The following is a 13,636-nucleotide window of genomic DNA, read 5'->3' as shown; positions in this document are numbered from 1 at the left end:
CCCTACACGCGCTTCAGTCACAACAGTGCACACCCGGGGTCCCACAATCTCCTCCTGCTTGTAGATAAGTAACACAGCAAATTGCACAAAGCAAGAGGCTGAAAGTCCAAAGAGATAAATGGACAAACACAGCTAATAGGAATTTGCCCCGGCCCGTCACGTACCCATTGCAACCGGAGCCTCAGTGGCTGCGTGTACATGAGACGCTGACTGTGCAGTAGTTACTGCACAGTCATTTAGTACGTGCATACACAAGTACTAAATGACTATGCAGTAATTGGAGTTACTGCACAGTATTATCGCCAAATGGCTTTTTAGGTGACTGACTGCGCAGCAACTCGTTACTACTGCACAGTAGCGTGGCATCACGCTTCCTACCATGCAACGCTACTGCACCGCAACGAGCTGCTGCACAGTCAGCGCCTTGTGTACATGCAGCCAGTGAGTCTGAATCTCCATTGATGTTGGCATTATGTTGATTTACTCATTGCTTAAGACTCTGGCTCCACCTCAAAGGCAAGAGAAAATGTGGTCAGATGTTTTAGCAGTAGCATGAATTAGGGACCTGTCTCTCCTTGTGTCAAGCAATTCCACGCAGCGGCACCAGCACCAGGGCTGCTGCGAGTTACCTTCAAGGTAGTCCGCTGCTGCATGTTACATATATTATTCAGTTAACGGTTAATCGTGCAATAAATTTAAACCGCCACACATGCAAAGTCATTATCACACAATAAAAATGACTCTCCGGCTGTAAAAAGAACCAACCAGCTACAAAGATAGTGCTTGAAAATGTATAACAACTCCACAGCTGGTTTCTATCTGGTTTTCATTGGAACAGGTAGCAAGGCCCTAAGGACATTTTTACATGTGGGGGGCATTTTAATTAGTGAGCCATGCTAATTAAACACACTTCAGCACCACGTGTATCAGCATCCTCATGCTGAAAAATGGTGGCAGGGTGCTTTGACCTAAAGCTCATTGAATTTAGGTCAAAGCACCCTGCCACCATTTTTCAGCATGAGGATGCTGATACACGTGGTGCTGAAGTGTGTTTAATTAGCATGGCTCACTAATTAAAATGCCCCCCACATGTAAAAATGTCCTTAGGGCCTTGCTACCTGTTCCAATGAAAACCAGATAGAAACCAGCTGTGGAGTTGTTATACATTTTCAAGCACTATCTTTGTAGCTGGTTGGTTCTTTTTACAGCCGGAGAGTCATTTTTATTGTGTGATAATGACTTTGCATGTGTGGCGGTTTAAATTTATTGCACGATTTAGCCATGCTAATTAAACACACTGCAGCACCACGTGGATCAGCGTCCCCACATGGAAAAATGGTGGCAGGGTGCTTTGACCTAAAGCTCATTGAATTTAGGTCACATCACCCTGCCACCATTTTTCCATGTGGGGACGCTGATACATGTGACGTGAGTCTGCTGGAGCGCAGAAATTTCCACGCTCCAGCAAACTTGATTAATAGCGTCTGCTCCGACGTGCTGGATTTCCAGTGCATCAGAGCAGCATGCACAGCGAGCACTACCCAGTTCTGCTGCGCCCCCACAAACCCCATGCCTTGTTGTTTCATACTTGCCCTGCATTACAGTCCATTCAAACAGCTTTTTCTTAAGCTAAAAGAATATAAAAAACTTGTGAGCACTAAGGAAGCATTACTTTTATAAATACAATAAAGTTTTTTAAGCACCTGGAAGACATAACTGGGGAGGAGGTCCATCTTTTTTACACCAACACAATAAAAGCAGCTGTAATCCCCACCCCAGATCATCTCCAGCCACACAGCTAAGCTTGGCTGTGCACTATTTACAACTCAGAACCTGACAAATCTGCCCTGCTTTCATCTCATCTGCCAGTAAACAATCATGTTCCCAAGGTGAACCCTTCCGCTTGTATTCAAAGTCAGATCTTAACTAACAATTCAATCCCTTCTCTCTCCCCCCAACCCCCTTCCCCCACCAATGGGCAAATAAGACTGATGCTGTTGTGTTGACCCACTTTAATTAATTTTCCTGTTTGAAATCCATTGTTTCTGAGGTTGGAATTGGGAGAAGGAAGGAAGGGGAACAACTTTGGCTTGATAGACTCCATTTTCAATACTGATCCCATGAATGAAAATACCAGGGTAAATGAAATGTCTAAATGTTAGCAAATAGCTGGTATTCTTAGTCTTTCTCCCCTCAAGTGTTGCTCCCTTGCTTGTGGAATTGGTACAGGTTAAGTGGCTTGGTACCAGGCAAGGGTGCAATCCATGAAGGGCAAAATGTTGGCGCAGGCCAAGGCGGGCATTAAATGATCAGCGACTCCTGACGGAGTGCTGTTGCTGTGTTTCCACTTCAAGTGCGCCAGCTGATTGTCCCTGTTGGAGTTCTTCAGTCTGAGAGTGCCATGGAGTCAGGCTGCCTGCATAATTAACCGAGGTCTGTAATTTGTGTCATTCATAAGTGCCTTGTTGTAGCACAGTCCCTTGATTGTCAGCTCAGCTTGCACCAACAAAGGCTAGGACAGGGCTCGAAGTTGAAGCACTCCCGGCCCTGCCACAAAAGTCCTGCGTGAGCTAGGGTACGTCACTGCATCCTTCTTGGCATCGGTTCCCCATTCCTTAAAAAAGGGGGTAATTGCATTCAGTTAGACAGCCCTGACTGCCTCTCATCTCGGTTTAGATTCATGGGGACAGTATCTTTCTCTTACTGTGTTTCTATAGCATCTAGCACAATGACACCCAGTCTTGGTTGGGTCCTCTGGGTCAGTGGTTCTCACCCTTTTTTGTACCAGGACCCATTTGTCAACATCGATGGCCAGTCCCAACCCAATAAATGGTTTCCTCTTGCACGCTGGCAGGAAACTTAAACTATTTCTCACGTTTTTCTTCTTTGTAGAAGAAAAATCCATGATTTCCCACATTTTACCATGATTGTGTGTGGCCTTTCATATATTCTTGCGATCCACTTTTGGGTCGCAACCCACAAGGTGAGAAACGCTGCTCTCGGTGGTAGTGCAATGCAGAGAATATAAATCACGAGGGCTAAGGAGGAGGAAGTGGAACTGTCTTCAAGTATCGCACTTTATTTACTGCTCTTGCTCGTTTGATATATAACAAGCCCAGACTGGTTTATAAGTGTAACCTCGCTGACTTCACCCCAGGGTGAAGAACTGGGCAGGGAGAACTGTAACCCAGTTTTGCAGAGGGAGTAAGGGAGGCTCAATGACTTCATAGACATTAGGGCTGGAAGGGACCTTGGAAGATCATCGAGACTTGCCCAAGGTCACAGAAGAAGCCTATGGAAGAGCTGGGAAGGAAACCTGGAGTGCCTGAATCTCGGAAACAAAGCCTTCCCTCTTCTTCTTGCAGGACTGAGGATGAGCACCAAGCAGCACAAATGGGGACAAGCACCCCAGATGTTTGTTAACCCCAGATGTTTGTTAAACACACAGGCTTTTGGAGGATGCTGACAAAGACCAGTCCAGGCTTCTGGGTCTTGATGGTAGCTTGAACTGGGACTTCTTTTCCCTTTCCTATTGAGGACCATAGCTTTCATCAGACACGGGGGGAGGCAGGTGCTACCTGCTCCTGCAGGTCCTGTCATCTGGCACATCGGGCTGCAAGCTCTTCGCTGCATGACCGGAGTTGCCTGACAAGGTTCTTTGGGTGAATCTGATCTCTTTTATTAGACCACCTTAAATAGTTGGGGGAAAAAATATTTAAGCAAGCTTTCGGGTTCAAAAACCTTCTGTCCTTAGACCAACACGGCTACAACCTACACCTCTGGAGTTGCCTGTGTGGCCCTGAGCAGTGTTGAACACTCGGTGGGATGGATTTTTCTAGCTCTTGGGGCAGGACCACACATGGGGCAAAGCGGTGACCTGAAGCCACTTGTGTGCCTTACATCTTTAAAAAAACAAAAATCTCAATCGCCAACCAAAATTTAAGTTAGAATAGCCTGAAATGGCACTCACCTCCCTCAAAGCCACATGTCTTGTCTGTTTGTTTGGGTGGGGGTTTTTTTAATCCAGGGAAAATGCACACATCAGATGGACAAAAGCACAAGTGCTCATTAGCTCCTGGAGCCTCAGAGTCACATCTATGCCTAAGCTTTTCTTCCTGGGCTTCAAGACTATCCCCTATCCCAGGCTTTGTGGAACCAGGAGCTGTGCTGCTCCGACTCAGATATCACCCTCCTTCCATTAGGTGGTCCCTCATCTGATCACCACAGCCACTTTCTGCCCACGGTGCAGCCAGCACCCTCCCTCCCGACAAGGACCAGGCCCATTAAAGCCACACGGATGCCAGTAGAGAACTCCCCTCAGCTCTAACGACAGCAGATTTAATTGCAGCACTGATGACCCATGACTCCCCTGCAGTTTCAGAGCAATTTAGGCTGCCTCCATTAGCCGCACGCCCCGACAGGACCTTTTTCGAAAGCAGACGGGATTGTTTGCATTCTGAATTCTTAGCTAGGACTCTCCTGTGAGTAAATCAGAAGCATTTGATCTTAGACGACTGAGCCCATGCTCTTGTAGGATATGCCTCTTCAGATCCCTGCTCATAACCATCTCAGAAAACACCTACATTTTGTTCTCCCAGAGCGGTGAGAAATGGCTGCAGACACTGCTACTCATGAGGGTGTTTCGCCGTTCCAAGCGTGCACACTTACTCAATGGCGTGCTTGGTTCTTCAGCTTCAAATCCAGCCAAGCTTCTAGGTTTGCAAACCGTTCTAGCTAGTCTTGCTGGGTTTTGATGCAGGTCTTGGAGGGAGCTGTGCCCGGCACCGAAGGACCTTGCTCCCTGCCGCTGCCAAACAGGAGGCACTTCTTGGGGCACAAGTGTTCCTTGAAGATCAGACATGGTCCCTGGAAAAGAAGAGGGCCTACATGCTTTGGGTGTATATGAGCAATTAAAACCAGCTAGACCCAGATGCCACAGATTTCTCCTCAATGGGAAGCCCTCCTGCAAGGGGCCTGCCATCTGCTATTGTTCAGATGGGGAGAGGATCAAAATCCACATGAGCACAGGCACCCAGAGTGTTTGTAAGGCTCACCCCTGTCTATAATCAACAGCATGCCAGGGAAGGAGGTGGCTGGCAGCCTGAATAACCAGGAACCCATTTACAGCTAGGTCCTTTAATGACGACCATTGGTGTGAGCCCAGAGCAAGGCTCGAGCCTACCTCCTGTGCAAGATGCTTTCACCATGTTGCCAATGCACAACACTTGGCAGCAGAGTCACAACACATTAAATCTCCAGCCATCATTCACATGCTGTATTGGATGGTGTAGATGACAGATGTATTAATGTGTCTTTTAAAAGGGCTTAGCAGAGAGTGCATGGGCAGGAGGGTGGGTTTAGATGTGCTTTGTTTCAAGCAGCATGCAGTTCTGTATTTCGGCTCTCCCCAGGCTTTCCAATACTTCAGGGAGCTATTCTTCAGCCCAAACCATATAAATTTCTTTGTGTCATTTCAAGTCCTGGATGGTAAGCACTAGAAGATGGCCAGCTCTTGCTTTGAGCCCTCCAAAATGATCTCTTGTGTCCGTGAGAGGAAAAAGCCAGCAAAAAACAAATACAATGATAGAAACATTATGATTTAGGCTTTCATTTAGGAGTTCATGTAGGCTTTTGCATATTTAAAAGGTACTTCCACTTGCATTAAGAGCAGCTCACCATTAGAGAAGGACATACCAGTGCAGAAAAGTATGAGCGCCACTCTGCATTTCTTCTCAGAACCGAAACAAACTGCTTTTTCAAGGACTTGTGAAAATCGCCCATTGTTCTTGCTTTGAAAGCAGTGGAATGAAGATCATGTGTAGCTAGCACCGATATAGAAATGAACACAAAAGGCATCTGAACTACATATAAGACACGCAGGTATGCACAGCAAGTTACCCTTAACATTTGATGATGCCTAGAAGAAAAATCAAATCAAGTCAAATCTCCTGCTTTATCTGTCAGGCGGCCAGTCTCATGTTTTGCCATGTTGCCCAGAGTGTATAGAGTGGATTCCCTGGATTTTAGACAGCTAACAATTAACTTCTTGGCAATTTGCTAGGCTGAAGTAGTTGAGATACTTTTCATCGTTCCTCTTAGCCCTCTGCCTTCCCCAAGCAGACCTCCTTCTTTTGCTTGAAATATCTCAGGTATTTCAAAGGTTGTTGGTTGTAGCCGTGTTGATCTAAGGACAAGGTTCTTTGGGCAGATGTGAGCTCTTTTATTAGACCCACTACATCATTGGGAAAATTGTTCTTTGCAAGCTTTCGGGTACAAACACCCTTCTTCAGGCACAGAGAACACCAGGTATTTCAATCAGGGCTCATGGTAGAGGCGATATCTTTTATTAGACCAATAAGATTTTTGCAAAGAAACCTCTTTAATTGCAAGCTTTCAGGCACCCTCCACTAGGCATTGGGGAAAAGATTGTAAAAGTTCTCCTCACTAGAAATGCAAGTTCATATTTCATAGGATTTCACAGGCTTTCAAAGGTTTCACCACCAGACCCCCCACTTCACGACAAAGACACATGGAAGTAAAGTGATTTGCCAAAGGTCTCTGGCCTCCAATGTCAGCAGCTTTGCCAATAAGCACTGGTCCATGAGATCTCTCTCCTAGGCCACTTGTTGTCTTCAAAAGAAATAAAGTGTCAATAATTCAAAGGGAAAAGATGTGGTTGCAAAGGGCTAGGCTGGCAGGAGGATCCTGAATGAGATGCAAAGCAGAACTGGAAAGGATGAGAAATAGGGCTGGAAGAAACATCTCAGATGAATCAAGTATCCAAGGCATTTGAGACTTGACCTTCCTAGGTAAGCTTTCTCTCGGGGCTTTACCCTTCCTCCCTCCCTCAGTCCTCCTTGACCTGACACCCGTTGGTTCACCTCAATTTTACTCTTGAATTCTAGTGGGATTTGCTTCTGCTTTTTCAACAGAAAAAACATGAAGACCCCAATACTGCCTTCCCAGTGAATGGGGAATTCTCCAAGCCCCATCAGAGCTGGTCTGTAAAACAGACCTCTCTCTGATCCCAGGTCTAAACAGCAATTCTCTTAGTTCTTGTTGGGGTAAGGTCGCCTTATAAATCCTGCTGTATCACTTTATCCCATACTCCCGCTCACATTTCTACCTTGCACACTGCCCCTGTCAGGACCTTTCACTCAGGCTCAGTTAATACAGGATTATTCACTCCACAAAAATGTGCATCAAGGGAATGTAAAGTTTGAGATGTTAAATCCCTGGGTCAGAAGGTTTGCTTGCCTTGCTTGTTTTCTTTCCCCTTCCTGGACTTCTACGTTTCACAACTTGTGTTACTCTTCCACATCATTTTACCTCTGTCCCCAGCCATCAGCCACTTCACCCTATCCACAGCCCAAACTCTCAGTCCCTGTCTTATATACATCTGAACGTACAGAATTGTAAAGAAAACCAGGTTAGTCTGATCAGTGCAAATCTCCATTACAGATAGCCTTAAACTGACTTAGCTTGACACCAGCAGAGTTTAAGTGTATCAACAGAGGTAGGGGTGTAGGTTGTAGCCGTGTTGGTCTAAGGACATAGGCAGACAAGGTTCCTTGGGTGAATTTGATACATGTTTCAGCTACATCAGGGTAAACTTTCTTCCAATGTAAATACAGGTAGTCCTTGACTTATAATGTTTTAAATTACACCGTTTCACACTTACGATGTTTATAAATTGACACCCTGTTTCGACTTTCTGACGTCAGTTTTGACTTGAGGATGCTTGATCCGATGTCACGCCACGCCGGCGAGCAAGTTCGCTGTGTCGCCCATCTCCCTGGAGGACATCTGTCCAAATTTCCTTGGACACTTTCTTTAAGAAAGCAGACGAGACTCCAGAAAAAGCTTCAGCCAAGACTTCTGAGAAGACTCCAGGCAAGCGCCCTTCAAAAAGTCCAACCAAGAGCCCTTCCAAAAAAGTCACCTTAAAGAAGTCCTCCCAAATCAATATGATTGCTGTTTACAGTATAAATTCACTATGTAGCGATATTACTCATGTATAATTGATTGAATACAAAATTCTGAGTTATTTTTGGTAAAAAGAGGGTATTGGGCCTTGGGTCAGGAACCAATCCCCCATTTATAACATTGTTTCCTATGGGAAAATCGGTTCCGAGTTACAGTGTTTCGACTTAAGATGCGGTCTCCAGGAACCAGTTGTGTCGTAAGTCCGAGGACTGCCTGCAAGGTAAATTTGCAAAAGTGACTTAGGAGTGAAAGTTTCACTGAAGGTCAGTACAATTTGGACTCCCTAATTATGTGGGCACTTCTGGAAACCCCACTCGTTGCATCTTTAAATATCTAGATAAATTTAAACATGGACCCTAAGTGCCAAATCGTTTCTGAAAACAGAACTAAGGCCCCTATGTCACTTTGGTGCTTTCCAAATTTGACCTGGGGTCTTTGTGAATGGCAAGCTTGGCTTTTTTAAATGAGCCCTTTGAAGAGGAGCTCACATGAAAGCTCTAAAAGAATCCTGCCTTTTCAATAGGGTGCTTGTTACATGACTTTTAAACAATTACCTAGTTCTCACAAAAGAGTTTTGGTTGAAAAGAAGGCCACTTTTCATTTAAAGGGGGATTTTATATGAAAGGAACAACCAACTCCTGCCAAAACCAGAAATGCTTTTATTGAGGAAGCTTCACCCAAGAATTATGCCTTTAGACAAATGATTGCATTACTTCTATTACCTAATGCACCACGAGTGATTTAAGAAAGCCACCGTGGAACAAACAGTACAGAGGATAATCCATTTTATAATGGCAGGATTCTCTAGGACTTCTTTTAGCAGATGCAAATACTTACTTGATCAACTGCAAGCTCTTTATTTTTATCCATGCAAATAAAGAATATTTTCCTCATGGCTTCCAACACTTCCTTTCTAATCCCCCAACTACTTAAACTGTATGTCAAACTAAAGCCCAGAGCATTTATTTATAGTCAGCAAAACATGGGAAAAGAAACTCCATTAAAGCTACCTGGGAGAGTAACTTGGCCGTGTTTATTTTTACCTTGCAGCGGGAAGCTGGGCTGCTGATTCAGGCTCTGGACACAAACTCTACGGGGCAGAGAGAGAAAGCGGTAAACTATCCTTTGGGGTCCTAGCTGCTCCCCTGAGTTCCTTGTTCAGCATGAGAAGAAAGGCACCAACCACTTCCATCCCCACGAGTCCAGAAATCTCACTCTTCACCAGGGGGACGTGCCTTCTGCTCACTCCAAGTCCATGCTTATTCTGGAAAATATAAAATTCATGCAAGGCAGTGAAAAGAGTTGTTTTCAATGGACTCAATGAGGTGTGATAATAGGGAGAAAATCCTCGTCAACAAGTGACAAACGATGATGAACTCTACCTAACTTCCAGCACAAAGAGAGGGTCAGGATTAGACATAGAGCGATCTCTGCCAGTCCTCTTTGCCCCACCTTATCGTTAGAGGTGCAAAGGAGCTGGGGGCAACTTAAGAGACTGCTCTGAATGGGCGTGAACATACCAAGTCCCAGGATGCTGAGCCACTGTATTTTCTCTACTGCAGGACTCAACGCTTTCTACCTGGTGTGTGTAATCATTTTAATTACTGGTACAAAGAAAGAAATTGAATTTTTCAAGCAGCCACCAGTGCAACGTCAGTGCAGTCAGCTCCTTCTGATGGAAATCAATGGAAAGATAATTAAAGATCATTTGGTAGAGGGAATAATAATTAGGAGTTTGCCACAGAACTTGAGATAATATATGGGTGAAGTCGACATGGGCAGGTGACTCCTTCAGGAAATACCTGACTACAGAAAGCAAAACTCAGTTAAAGAGCAACTTCGATAAGTAGAAAGCCTCACACTTGGAGGTCTTCACAGTGCACAAAGCACTTCACACCACCTTATATTTGCCCCCAGCTGATTTTGAAATGTTTTTCCCTCTCCAAAACAACCCCCCAAACCCCTGATGTTATCTTCGACTCTGAACAGAACTCCTCCCAAGAGACTTCCAAGGAACCAGGGTGGTTTTTTCCACGGACATGATCAGACACTTCTCCCAGGTCTCCGTTTCAGAGACGCTTGGTACAGAACAATGAAACAGAGCCACCTTGAGCTTTAAGCACCAAAGCTATAATAAAGAGAGTGACTTTTGGATGGGCTATTCAGCCGTATACTTGAGGGTTTGAACCGAAGCACAAACCCACCAGACCTGGATCAGACCTTGAGTTGGGTCGGACTACTGCACGCTCGCCTGCTGCAGCAATCCTACATGATTTTCCCCAGAATAAACATTTAGTATTGTCCATTGTTGGCTACAAAATACTGAAGGTGATGGATGCTGAGTCTGATCCTGTACAGCAGTTCTTATGTCCCACTCGGTAAGCAACAGAGCAGCAGCACGACTACATCACTATCCAGTTCGCGCACTGGTCCAAAATAACCAAAAGGCAGAGCAACACTTCAGAGGAAAGAATTTAGGGGCATGTTCTGGCTCAGATAAATAGGCAAAGCCTCATGGGCATTAGGGGAGCTATGATTATTTGCAGCCATCGTGGTTTAACCAAGGGGATGAGAAGAAAATAGTTTTCAGGGCATGTGAAGAACAGTGTCCAAGACTCAAAGGACGTTGCATTTCTTCCATGTTTCCTTAGGCGTGGTTTACAAGTACATACACCTACTAATGGGGAATCTGACCCTGTGCATTAAATGCATGATGGTACAAAATGTCACTACAACAGCTGAGGGCCCAGCTCCCCCATTAGCAAGCAAGTGAACAGAAGCTAATACATAGATACTAAAGATTAATATTGTGAGACTGTGTAATTATCTTCAATAATTGCTCCGCAAGTGAGTATGAGGGCAGAATTTAGATCTAAAGCTAGATACAGGTGCCTTTTGCTTCCATATTCAACAGGCACTGGCTCGTAGATAGCCTTAGTAGGCTTTCTACAGTTAGGACATAGTCTAATAGTGAATTATTGATCATATGCACTTAATGATTGTACCCCAAATTTCTAGAAACACACACTAAAACTCCCACTATATCTTTAGTATGTCACAGTTATTAGAATTCATCATATGGTGGAAACAGATGTAAAAGGTTCTCCGAAGATGCTTATTTCCTTTCTCTTGCATATTAGAGGCAATTTATCCTTGCTTGCTATATCTGACATGACTGAGAACTGGCTAAATCAGTCAAATCAAGTCCTGCTGGCTTTACTTTGAGCTCCATGCAGAAAGCCAGATCGTTATTAAGCAAAAGGGTATTTAGGTGAATGCCTGCAAAATATCCACTATCTCATAGTATTAATACATGTCCGGTGAAGTATCGCTATTTACGCCGAGTGGTATTGACTAGCTATTGTTTTATCATACATACATACATCCTCCTTTTTCTTTTTCTTAGGGAGAGTGGATTATCATCATGGGAGCATGTCACAGATATCGGTCAGGCCAAATTCTGTGACTTTTGCTCATTACTCAGTATTTTTGACCCAGAAAGCATCAGTATAATTTTCAGCCAGCCAGCCAAAGATTTAGATGCCTTCTAATTATAGGCAAAATGACAGTTTATATTGCATCTTTGGCTAACAGGTTGTCACTTTGCTTGGCATGAATTTCCGCGATCCCTTGAGTTTTAAAGGATAAACAGCCCAAACAGTTCATTTGGTCTACAGGGGGCCTTCCACACTGATTGGCTGTTTAGGTGTGGTGCCTGCCTGCATTCAATTAAATGTTCAGTATGTGTCCAGCTGAATTGACTTAGAGTGTCAAACTGGCACTCAAAACAAAACCCAGCGCACGCTGCTGATTGCAAAGAGGTCTTTTAGAAAGGGGATAATTTACTGCTTGGTGACTTGGAGGCCAATCGTACTCCTACTTAAGTCAAAGTTTTGATTTTGCAAATGGATATAACTGCCAATTTCAGCCCAGCACGTAAAACTCCCTCTTGACGAGAACAGTTGTTCTGCTGCACACAAAAAAGGGCCTGCGATCTTCTTTTTTTCCTTGCCACAGATTACGCTCAACTTGTGGAATAACTCTTACAGGATGTCCCTGGAGTAACAGCCCTGCCCCACTCTAATGGTCTGTACTTCCCTGGGTGCATCTACGCATGCCCTTCACCGCAGAATGGACTAATTAGCTCTGCAGTAAAGAGTCGCAGTCTACACATGCGCTAGGATTAGGACGCAGGACTGAATTCACTCTGCCATAGTAGGACAGTACTATCTTACAGAGGAGGAATTAAATGTGACTAAATGCACGTGTAGCTGGTGCCCATGGGTGTAAATTGTGCCCGGTCAGCCCAGGCAATAAAGGGCCAGACTCCTGCCTGCCACCTAGCCGCATAGCTCTGCTGTTTTGGCACTCTTGTGCCCCAACCAGTCCCTCCGCTGCTCAACACCACCACCCAGACTGTGGGGCTAACCGCCCGAGCTTGCTGCCAGCCCAGGGCTGCTCTGTCCCCTCTCAAAGTGCTACCGTCCCAGGCACACATGTAGACACCGCATCTGGGAGCAGTGTATTCTGGCACAAACTGCTCCCGCATTTACCACGCCACCTTAACTTCACATGTAGATGCACCCACTGTGTGCCAGCTCAGGAAGCAAAGTGCCATATATGCCAAGTAGTATACATTCAAAACTCCATGCAGATGTTGACTGAACCACTTCCGTCCCCACATGCAACAGCTAGGCTAACATCATTTCCATTTCTCTTAGCTGAGAAAATGAAGGCCATGATTTGCCCAAATGTACGTAGGAAGATGAATTGTGCCATGATTTGCCCAAAAGTCATTGGTAATATCAGGGTAAGAATTCAGGAGGTGTGCATTTCCTCCAGACCACAGCTTTCAATGCCTTCAGATCCTAGCCACTGGCCCTACACCTAAAAATCAGGTGAGAATCAGGTTCCCCCTCCGCTGGAGAAATACCATCATTACAATAACTCTGGCTTCTGTCAGATCTCACTGCGCTATAAAAATGACACCTTCCATTGCGCATATATACGTCTCTGACATTGATACTTATTCAACCCTGCAGGGCCAACCTAGTTTCTAAAATCCAAAGCATCTTCTTCTGTCTCCTTCATACATCATCACCAGCAACGCGCGGATATTAATAAAATCCAGACGCAGGGAATGATTATTGTTGGTTATGTCAAATAAATTTAAACCGTTTCCCCCTTTGGTAAATCACACCCGACAGTCTTATTTCATAAGTTATGTTGACTCCCTGGGACTCGGAGTTTGTGACTAACAGCTGTTGTTTTTACAAAGCGACTTCCTGTGGCTGGGGAAAAAAAAAAACCGAAGACAGATAAACGTAACGTGATTTGTAGTGTAGCTTAGCGGCAAAGACTTGTCAAGCTGGGTCATCTAAATCCCGGTGATAAACGTGGGGCATTTGCTGGTTTGTGAGCAATGGAAGCCTTTTGCACTGACAAGTTCAACCCCAGCTCCACGGAAATCAGCTCGCTCTGTCTTCCGCTGCTGTCCTGCATTTCTCATCCGTAAAGCAGCATTAGGGAGCCGTACTAAGCCAAATCCCAGAGGGATTTTTGCCTGTGGATAGGCTGGAGTGACTCCTATGTGGCTAGCATAAATCAAGCAAGACATCCATAGTGCTACACCAGGGGTCGGTGCTACCTG

At 45.0% G+C, this 13,636-nt stretch overlaps 1 long non-coding RNA gene across 1 annotated transcript in view; it reads right to left on the bottom strand.

Annotated features, from left to right (window-relative positions):
• Positions 1-8,139: 8,139 nt before the first annotated feature.
• The window catches only part of LOC112548869, a 24,458-nt gene continuing 18,961 nt past the window's right edge, over positions 8,140-13,636 (bottom strand). Inside the window, exons 2-3 of the long non-coding RNA XR_003092398.1 lie at positions 9,030-9,250; positions 8,140-8,199 (exon numbers count right to left, since the gene is read on the bottom strand). This is a non-coding gene — a long non-coding RNA (uncharacterized LOC112548869). The remainder of the gene's footprint in view (positions 8,200-9,029; positions 9,251-13,636) is intronic.

This window comes from Alligator sinensis, unplaced genomic scaffold (genome assembly GCF_000455745.1).
Source record: "Alligator sinensis unplaced genomic scaffold, ASM45574v1 scaffold628_1, whole genome shotgun sequence".
Lineage (NCBI taxonomy): Eukaryota > Metazoa > Chordata > Crocodylia > Alligatoridae > Alligator > Alligator sinensis.
The sequence above is the reverse complement of the archived record's forward strand: the minus strand, read 5'-3'. Positions and strand labels throughout refer to the sequence as shown.